The sequence below is a fragment of the Cyanistes caeruleus genome, chromosome 2, assembly GCF_971803275.1.
Source record: "Cyanistes caeruleus chromosome 2, bCyaCae1.hap1.1, whole genome shotgun sequence".
Lineage (NCBI taxonomy): Eukaryota > Metazoa > Chordata > Aves > Passeriformes > Paridae > Cyanistes > Cyanistes caeruleus.
In genome coordinates this window covers 79,240,034-79,250,838 of record NC_141702.1, presented here as the reverse complement: position 1 = coordinate 79,250,838, position 10,805 = coordinate 79,240,034, and positions in this window count along the sequence as shown.

Below are 10,805 nucleotides of genomic sequence, written 5' to 3'. Positions count from 1 at the left end.
GACACTTGCTCCCGGGGTATGAGCAGGCTGGCCACATGAGGAGCACAACAAGCATCCTTTCTGCTTGTGGAGAGAAATACTTCTGGTCCAGCATTTAGTTTGATGGAACCAAGTTGTTCAAAGTGGCTGATGGGCACAAATCATGTTAAAACTGTAATTGTTCTGTCCCTGCTCCTGATCTGATATCAGGGGGCAGTCTAGATGTGTGCAAGTCAGTCAGGCTATGTACTATGTGTCTGCTACTCCTCAAGCTTTATTTTATGTCAGAGACTCTTCTTTTCTCTGTCCTGACCAATTTGTGGTTTATGCTCACAAAATTCTCCATAAATTACACACTTCTGAATTCTCCAGTATCCCAATAATCAGTCTCACCCTCACCTGTATTTTATAAACAGCTTCATCAGGGGAAATTCTCCTTATTCTGCTTCTATCTGCTCCAAAAGTCACAAACGACTGACAGATAGAGTCTCAGTGGTTTGGTCCATGTAAAAACTGTTCAGGAATAAGCCTCTGCCTAAAAGGAACGATAGTACACTTCTTTGCATATCAACAATTTCAGGTTGGATCTTTTAAGGATATTTCCCTGGGAGTACTAAATTAGGAAAAATTGCACTAAATTGCACAAAATATAAAATACAGTAAAGTGTTGTGTTTTAGAAATCTTCCCTTCTGAGATGAAAGATATTAAAATAATATTTATTTACACATAAGCAAAGCAAAAATTCAATTCATATTAAATTATGGAATTAAATTCACAATTATTCACAGAAATAAACTTTTTTGAGATGCTTGCCTGCAAATAAAATTCTATTAATGGCACTCTTCTTTGAATATATTTATGTAAAATATGTAGTGACTACTTATAAACCAATGAAAATTTATATTCTTGCTTAATTAATCACTGTGATGTTTTTGTAACCATAGTTGTGCCTCTTCACTGAATCTGTAATTTATTAAGAATATTTAAATGTATTAAAAATAATTTGAGATAACAGCTCTTACTCCAATGAAGCTTCTCCCAGAATCAGTATTAGTTTCCACCTTTACATAGATAAAAATAGAGTGAATGTAACTATATAAGTATAGGTTCTGGAATTCATTGCTAGACTTATTTTGGTCACAGTCACTGCAAATATTGCAGTAGTGGAGTAGTAAGTATAAGGCTTCTTTTTTGGGGGATTTTAGTGCAAAATCACTATTCTATGCCTCAGGAATTTTTGAGGCTAACTCTTTTATGGAACTAGTTTAAAACCCAGCCTCTTTTTGTATGAGTGAAAAGTCTATCTGTGGCTTATAACTAAGTATAACCTAAGAACAATGTGTCCAATAGGGTACACAGTAATTATCTCTGCCAATTTGCCAAAAAAAACCCAACAAACCCAGCTAAACTTGAAAGGTTCTTTTTAGTCAAAGGTCATGTTTGCATTGAGTTTTCTACCTACTTAAAAGCGTGCCACTTACTAAAATAACATGCGTTCTGCTAAACTTCTGCACTTGAACAACTTTGTTCTTTGCAGAGTGCATGATAGTTTGCCAGAAGAAACGCTGGTGACAGACTTGAGTAGTTAGTCTGTGTGATTTTTAATGCATCATTTAAGGAAAAAAAACTCTATCTTAGATGTGTTTGTACTGGTAAGGCAGCATCTTCTGACTCCCCATTAGCTGGCTTTAATGATTTATGGTTATTTATGGCACAGACTGAAAGTATAAATGCCTCTTCATTAATCTGTGACTCAGGTTTAATCAGTGCTGAGATTTGGGGTCTGGGGACCATTAATGCAGTTCTACCACTTACCCCACTCTGTGACATCACTGCCAGTTAAACATTACCTTACAAACTAACAGTATTCTTGCCATCTATTAATTGCCTTCTGGGAGTGAAATGCGTTTTGGTTTCATTCAGTGTAGCTTTTGGGTTTGCAGATTTCTCAGCCATTAATCACTACACTCAGGATTCAGAATATTTCAACATAAGAGTAATGATCCCGGGACTGGAATATTTTTTTTTTTCCATATTATGATGGGGAATTAGAAGAAATATATGTTCCTTGATCTCTTACCACCAAATTCCCTCTGGTCTGAACAGATACTACTGGCATCAGTAATTAAAGACAACATTTCTGCACCTTGAATGGAAAGTTTTTTAAAGTCTTTTGCAGAAGGAGAAAAAGACATACAATTATTTCTAAATTATCTTTCCTAAACATGACTAAAATTTTGCCAAATTCTTATGCCAAATAGACTAATATTGAAAATGAGGTAGAAGTGTCTTGTTTTCATAAATGCACACATAAGTGTAAGCTACTTGGTAAAAACCCACATGATTCAACATATTTACTTTAAAGAAAATTGTGTGAGCGCAATGGTCTTCAACTATATTTTAGGTCTGCTAAGTAGTTTTTTACCCAATTATACTGACTAAAAAAAAGAGAGTAAAAAATATTAACTAGTACATTTCATGCTAAATTCAATTGTTAAAAGTTTTTGTGTACTTTTTGTGCACTATCACCTGGAGCTTATGTGATTCAAATTGCTAAGAAATGTCTTTGAAGAGCAAATATTTCTTGGCTTAAAATTGGAAGACTTCTCTTAAGCTTCCTCTTTCAGTCCCTGAATTCTTTGCACAATGGTTGCTTTTTAGCAGCCTGCCCCAATGATCATAGGACCCCCTGTGAAGAGCACTTTTAGTAGATTGGCATCCTCTGAACAGCCCTGGTAACTTTCCATTTTTTAAGTGATTGGGTGGCTATGTTTTGCACTGTAAATGCTAAGATTTTGGAGGATTCACCTGTTTCAGAAGGAAAAATGTCCACTGAAAAGAGTACAACACTGGTTAAGTAAATATAATCTCATACAATACATAGAGAAAAAAAAAAGAAAGCTGATTTCTGGTGAGCAAAGGAAACTACGGAGAGAAATTTAACAGAAACAAAATTAGAATTCAAGAGGGACAGCAGTGAAACTCTGTAAAGGACCACTAATTACAACTGTTTTTGTTGAACTGTTAAGGTTGGAAAAGACCTTTAAGATTGTCAAGTCCAACTATCAATTTAACACCACCACCACATTCACCATTAAACTATGTCCTCTTAGCGCCATATCCACACGTTTTCTGAGCATTTCCAGGGATGGTGACTTCACATCTCCCTGGGCAGACTGTTCCAATGCTTTACAATCCTTTCCATAAAGAAAGCTTTCCTAATTTTAAATCTAAATCTTCCCTGGTGCAACTTAAGGACATTTCTTCTTATCCTGTCACTTGGCACCTGGGAGAAAGAATAACAACCACTGACTACAACCTCTTTTATGATAGCTGTGGAGAGTGATAAGGTCTCTCTTCATCCTCCTCTTTCCCAGGCTAAACAACCTCAGCTCCTCATTAGAGGTACCTGAGGACTTCCGGAGCCCTGCAGCAGTCTACTGTGTTGGCACATCTGTTTGGTGTAATTCAGCACAACTGGAGGTCAGCATACTGACTGGCAGTGGGAGCTAAACCAGCACCTCCCTTTCCCAGGGTAAATAGCACCAAACTAGCAAGGTGTGAGGTGCTGATGGAGGAGTAACTGACTGCTGTGAAACGAGATGTGACTCTGTTAAAACAACTGTGCTTTAGACATATTTAGTCCACATTTAATCCAAAAGAGGCATTCTCATGCTCCTTGTGTGAGTCAAATTTGATTGCAGGGTGTCATTAATATGTTCAGCTGCACATGTTGCAGTACTTCACTATTTACTGTCTAAAAGTGATATCATTGCACAGGAGCAGACAGAAACACATGATAGAGGGTTCAGGACAAGTTGCCATAACTCTAAATAAGGTTAGGAGTTAAAAGCAACCTTACTCAGAGTAGAAAAAGTAATTTTGTATTTTCTTTGTATAGTGTCTAGCTGCTGCCATTTATTCCCTTAAAGCCTACAAGTTTGAGTGACATATGCAACACTCATATGAATGAAAGTAATTTCAGAGCCTTTTTATGGAAATATTTTTCTAACAGCAGTAGACCTGTCCTGCCTTGCTCCTTTCCTCTTCCTGCCTTCAAAATCTTCTGTTTTTCTAAGCAAGTTTGACTGTGGTTCAGATTCTGCAGTTAGCTTTCTTGCACAATGAGTACTCCTCACAGTTGGATGCCTATATAAACTCCAGTATATGCTGTTTTCCATCTCCAGGTGGAGGTTCTTAGTGAGAAACACGTAGCTAAAGTACTACTTGCTATTTGTTTATCGATGAACTTCATTTACGTCACATAATGGACCTGGGGGATATGAGAAAGAAAAAGGATGCAAGTGGGAACCATCTTTTGGTGACCACAGGAATGCAAATTTCTGAGAAAGAAATGGTAAATTAGTTCCAGTTTTAAAACACAAATAGGTGAAAAGAAATTAGGAGCCATCCAGGTGCAAAGAGAAAATGACTTAGGTAACTTTGGAAACTGTGCAGCTGCCTAGTACCTGAGAGCAGTTAGTGAGCAAAAGTGATGGACTGTCTAAACTCACAGAAAAAAGCCAGACAAGACTCAGCAGAAGCAGAGAACAAATTGTTTGACATTTTACAGCTTTGGAAAATGCAAGATTTTAAAAAAGGCTGAGATTACTTCCTGCTGTGACACCCTCTTTCCCCCATAAGAGCAGCACACTAAGGTAGGGAGTCAGCTCTCTCATTAAGGTTCTGGAGTCTGTTGGCTGTGATGCTCAAATTCTGAACACAATTTGTGTCATGAAAGCTGAGTCTAAATATTAGGTACGTTGAAATAAAAGCAAAACAGAAACATCAGGGTATTCTCTGACTGACTTTCCCATACTCCATTCTGCAAAGTTCAAACTCTGTTACATCTTGCATTTAATGAGACAGAGATGTTGCAGTGGGAACACAAAGCATAAACTCTTAGGTGATTTGTCCACTCCTGAAATAGGTGTTAGGCTTCAAATTTCACTTGCCTCAGGACTAAGTATAATGGATGTACAGTCTTAGACTGGGTCCATTCTCTAGGCAATACAGGGCAAGATAACAAGTTTCATGGAGATGTTCTCAATAACAATGACAGTAACATTGTGCCTGACAACCCCTTCATCACTTGTAACCACACAGTCACCATACAGAAATTCCATCACTTAAAACTGCTCTCTTCTTAGGATCCCAAATAATTTGGAACCCCAATTTTAATTCACTTTTCACTCCAGAAAATTAAAACCAAATATAACTTTTCCCAACCTGCAAAAGAACTCTGAAAAAATTATGAATCTGACCTCCCACACACATGCATCCCAATGCCCTTTAAGTGTCAGTGTTGATTTACCACAATGCTGATAGTAAAGCACAAAGGCACAGTTCTGCACCGGGCTCCTAGCACTGAGAAGCCAAATATAATATCATTGACAATCATGCAGTAAAGGTCAAACCAGCCTCAATATATAAATATGATAGAAATATGGAGTAGGCATAGCTCTGTTTTCAAAGTAAGCATGTGTGTGTGCTCTGTTGTGTAAATGAGCTTGCACTTCTGTTCTGCAGGGACATAGGCATGCAACAGAGCTGCAGTCCACATCTCTGGTCCAGGTCAGAATTTTTCTGTGTGCTCCCTGCCTAGAGACATGGTCACAGAGGTGGTCCATGCTTGGAATCCTCATGTTTTGCTATGGCGGTTCCTTGACTGATGAATTTTTCACTTACGCACCCTGGCAGTCTCAGGTGTGTAGGTTGTCGGAAATTTTTCATAATGTTCTCAGTGGACTTCCAGCATCAGAGATCTAATGCAAGGACACTAGAAATATCACCAAAGAGATTGTGTTTTTGGGGAAAACCTACCCTTCAATGTTCTTATTTGCAGCCATGCAGTCACTGACAGCCCACCGAGATGTGCAGATCTCTGTTTACTGTGTTTTGGATGGACTTGGCTCCTGGTGTGTATAAATGGGAAGTTTTGACTGCATTAAATCCCATGTTTAGATGCAAGTTCATAAAAACTGAAACTGTGAACTTAAACAGTCAAAGAAAAAGTCTGGTAGCAGCCAGTACAGGCTTTAAAATTGAGGTTTTCTTTCTGGGATATGCTCCATAATCAGTCCCATAGATCTTTGATTTATCAGCGTGATGGATTATCATGCTGCAGACTACATGCTCCTAACAATATGTGTACATATAAACATAAAAATATAAAATATTCTATAATGACACCCCCCCAACTTATTTACTAGATTTGTAATACAATTAGATTTGTAAATTAACTAGATTTTCCATAGAGCCACGCAGCTTTCCATAAGCTTTGTGCCAATACATTTAAAAGCAAGTCATAGTCTTTTTTGGCTCTGTTTGTTCCTAATGAATGATTAAATATTAATTACCTTCACTGCCTGATGCTGATGGCATGAAGTGATCTGACAATTATGGATCCTTGCTGTGCTTACCAATATGCTCACAAGCTATTACTCTGGAGAACAACACTATTGTCAGTGGAATAAAGGTAGGCAAACCAGGCATTGTGCATTTTATCAGTGTTTTCAAAAAAATCAATAATGCATGTTGCAGAAAGACTGAAATCATAACTGCTATGCACACTTTGTTAGCCTATGTCAGTTTTTCTGGCTGCAGGGATTTCAGAAAACCTTTTCAGATGGCCTTGCACTCTGAGCTGGTGGTGGGTAGTTCCAAGCCTGCTTGATTGCTTATGGATCTTTGATGGGAAAATTTGACAATTAGTAAAAGTACTTCTTTTGTACCTTCCACCAAAATATAGTGAGAAATAGATGAATCTATTTTAACATTACTAAAACCAGGATATAAATGTAAACACAGATACACACACACATGGAGCTGCAAAAATAAAAATTTACAATCTAAAATGCACTTACCAAACAAAACACTGTAAAATAAACACATTAAAATATTACAAATACCTGGGGAGTGCAGTATAACCCTCTAGATAGTCCTGTTATGCAATCTATGGTTGTACAGAGTCCTGGGATCTAGGTATCAAAAACCTACATAAAATATATATAAGATAATACAATTTTACTTTGGCCACAGACGGAAAAAAAAAAAAAGAGACAGCAAAAAAAAATAGCTCTCTTGACTAATGTTAGTTCACTGTTTAAGATATTAAAATTTGATACTCTAAATATTTTTCAAAACTTAGAAAGTGTGTTGTACTATATTGTAGAAATAATGAACACTGGTGGCCCTAGCACCAGCATCCTTAAAAAGTATATAAAAATGGTTAGGGCTTTTCAAGTGGGATTTGCCATTATTCATTCACTGTATTCTGTGGGTTTCAGCAGCCAGACTTAAGCATTATTTGCTTAGTGTGGTGATATAATCTAAGGAGTTGGACAATACCATCATCATGAGAGCTATTTCATGCTCTAGGTTGCAGCTATTTCTGTAGATATTTCAGCTATTTCTCAGTCATATGTGCTTACCATCATCCAAAAATTTTGTTTTAAAGAAAAAAATTGGAAAAACATCCAAGCAAATATTTGCTTTTCCAGGGATCCTCTTTGATTCTTAATTTAGTTCTTACCCCTTCAGGCTTTTTCATTATTTACATTTGGGAGTCTTTCCCACTTGTGAAACATGATGTTCTCTAATGGTGGATGTTGACTGATTCCTTACACATCAGAAGCCTGTCTCTGGCTCATTCAGAACACCACAATGCCTGCATGATAAATAGGGCATTTACAAAGATAATATCTGGTAAAAAATGTTTGAGTTTTTTTGTTTGATTCCTTTACTTCCTGTCAAAATCAAGAATTTCTTGAACTGCTTTTCTGTACATCCTTCCTGAGCAATCACAAGGAAGTCCAAATAGGATAATAGGTACCTGTCTGAGGCCAAGTAGACAAAGTGGTGCTGATGGGTCTTCATAGGCCCAAATCACCATCCCTGGAATTTAAGTTTTATCATCTATTATTACAGGCACAACATAACAAAAAATGCTACTCTTCAGTCAATACTGATAGCAAAGTCTGGTTTTACAGGTCCAGTTTGTGGGTGTATCCTTTTACACAGATAATTTTGAGATTTGTTTAGATCACCTTGAACAATCATGGCCAGTCTCTCAGAGCTTGTTATCTGTGCCTAACAGCTTTTCAGAGTGTAGGAGTCACAGGCAGCACTAACATAAAAGCCACACCACTTTGTGGCTCAGTTTGATAAACTCAGAAATACACAAAACAACTGTATAAAAATGTTTCTACACTTTTTGTCTGTTGTGGGAAGAACTGCTTTAGTGAGATCAAATTGTATTGAAAACAATGGGGAATCTGTCTGACCTGACAAAAACTAATAGCCCATGCATAAATATTCTGGATCAAAAATTACTTGATCAAGTGATGGATTGAATAGGAGTGAATAGGGGTGAATGCAAGTTATTATATTTAATGGTGGCCTTAATTCTAATGTTAGGTTTATGTTTTGTTTATTTTCTTTTTACCATTTTCCAAATGTTTAGTACAGTGTTATTTAAAACCCACTAGTGTTAACACATGATTAAGTTCTATTTCCATGCAGCACCTGTAAATTTTATTTGTTAAGAAACACAAGCAAACTACTTTACAGTAGCAATACAATTCTGGTTGCAAGGACTTGGGGTCTCCTACCCTGTAGGTAGAATGTAGGCGTTGAAACCCACCTAGTGCCTCAAATAATTTTTTTGTACGAATTTATTGTACTTGTCGGGGAGTAGGTGGTTGTGAAATTAACCTTTACAATAGATACAGTGATGGTAGATTTGCAGTTAATAAAATCTTTCAGAATCAGGGCTGATCAACCTGATAACACTCCAAATTTTACAGGTACAACTAAGCTCACCAAAGACTCTTCACTGACTTTGAAAGAGCACATCCCTCAGATTTACTTATTCATATGTCCACGCAGTTTCAATTTTCTTTGTTTTCATCACTATCCCAGCAATTATTAAAACTGATCTTTTGTTAGCACCAGCCACTGCATTAATAAACAAATAAAAATATATACCTGCCTCCTATTTTGCAGAATCCCATGACTGCTTGGTGAGAAAATGTTCATTTTCAAGAATGTCACTCTGGGATGTTTTGGACAGAGTAGGGCATGGGAAGCTGTACAAGTCTGCTCTTAGCTACCTTAGAGAGGTTCCCTCCAGCAGTCACTTCCTTTTGCTTCCTATGGTTCCCCTGTAGCCCTTGCTACAGCCCTTCCTGCCCTTGCACTCTGTGTGCCCTCAGCAGCCCCTATCTCACCCGTGCCAGCACGTCTCTGTGCAGTGGCCAGCAGCTGAGCTGAGCAGCATGGGCCACTCCGTGTGTCCCCTTGCCAGCCACCGGCAGGGACTGCTGCTGGCTGCAGAGCTGCTGCCATCTCCTGCTGCCCACCTGGTCTTTCCTCTACACCAGGATCTGCACCCCTGTCTGCAGCTCTGCCTGGAGGAGCTTTTTCCCATTTGGATGTCGGTGAGAGGTGAGAAGGCAGCGTGCTGGGGGAAGCAAGTGAGAAAGAGAGCTGCTCGCAAGAGGGACCAGGGAGTGAAGCAACATAGGGTAGGAACAGGTATCAAAACACCTGGGGAGCCAGCCCCACCATTTCATATCACTCATCTCTGAGGCAGATGATCCAGAAGATCTTTTGCAGTGACAGTGTTCCAGATGATGCCCTACCTCGTTAAATTACTGCCTGTGGTAGTGGGGGATTAGTTGAATCCTGTGGAAATGAAAATACTTAACTCAGAAGTAATATTCAGCCTAACTTTGGACTCCAGCCTGTCACAGAAGACAAGTTGCAACCAAGCTGTTCTTGTGGTTACAAATAATTTCTTCTTTTGACTCATTCAAATGCAATTAATTTATTTTCAGTACATGAATTGCACAGAATTAATAATAAAATTTTACTAAAACTAAACAAAAAAATTAGTTTCATTCTCACAGACTGCTCTGTAAAGTATTCAAAATCTCAGGAAGAAATTTTAAGCTTCCACATATTGTGGAAGAGACAATATTCTAAATTTTTTTCAGATTTCTTAAGAAGGAAGCAAACTGTTGAACTAGAGCATCCTCCAGGCTAGATTACACTATTAGTTACATTTTGTTAGTTAAACACATGAATTGTAAGAAATTGTGGTTCTGTCAATGCCATATGTTTCCTGAACAGCACAAGAGAAAAGATATCCCAAAGTACCTTGTTAGTGGAAACCACACAGCAGTTGAGAAATGGTTTACAAGTCTTTACAACAGGAAACACAACTCACTCTCTTGAAAAGCAGTAATTTCATGCATGGTCCACTGTGTTTATGGATATGAAAAAATGATGACTTATGCCTAATAAAAATGTTAATGTAGACATTACATATTCATTAGGAAACCACTGAAGCTCTGCTTAGTAGTGGAATATATCAGTTTGATTTGTTCATTCAAGGTGTTGATAATCCTCAGATGAAAAACATTTTTTAATATTTTGAAATTAATGTGTAAAACATAAATCTTATAATTTATTTATTTTATTTATATTACAGAAAACCTAAACAACATGCCCATTCCCATTTCATAAAATCAGAATAATTTAGGTTGGAAAAGGCTTTTAAAATCATCAAGTCCAGCTGGTAAACCAGAACTGCCAAGCCCACCATTAAACTATGTCCTTAAGAGCCATGTCTGTGTATCTTTTAAATACCTTCAGGGATAAAAGATGTGATTAATTTAATTTCCAATTAACATCTAGTGCTCTTCTTGTTTCTCTGCCCTGCCTGTCCACATACACTATAAATTCAATCATGATTTCTTGATGGCTCCATTCAGACACCCATGTACTGAAAGACATTGAATTTCCTCTTTTGTATATGCTG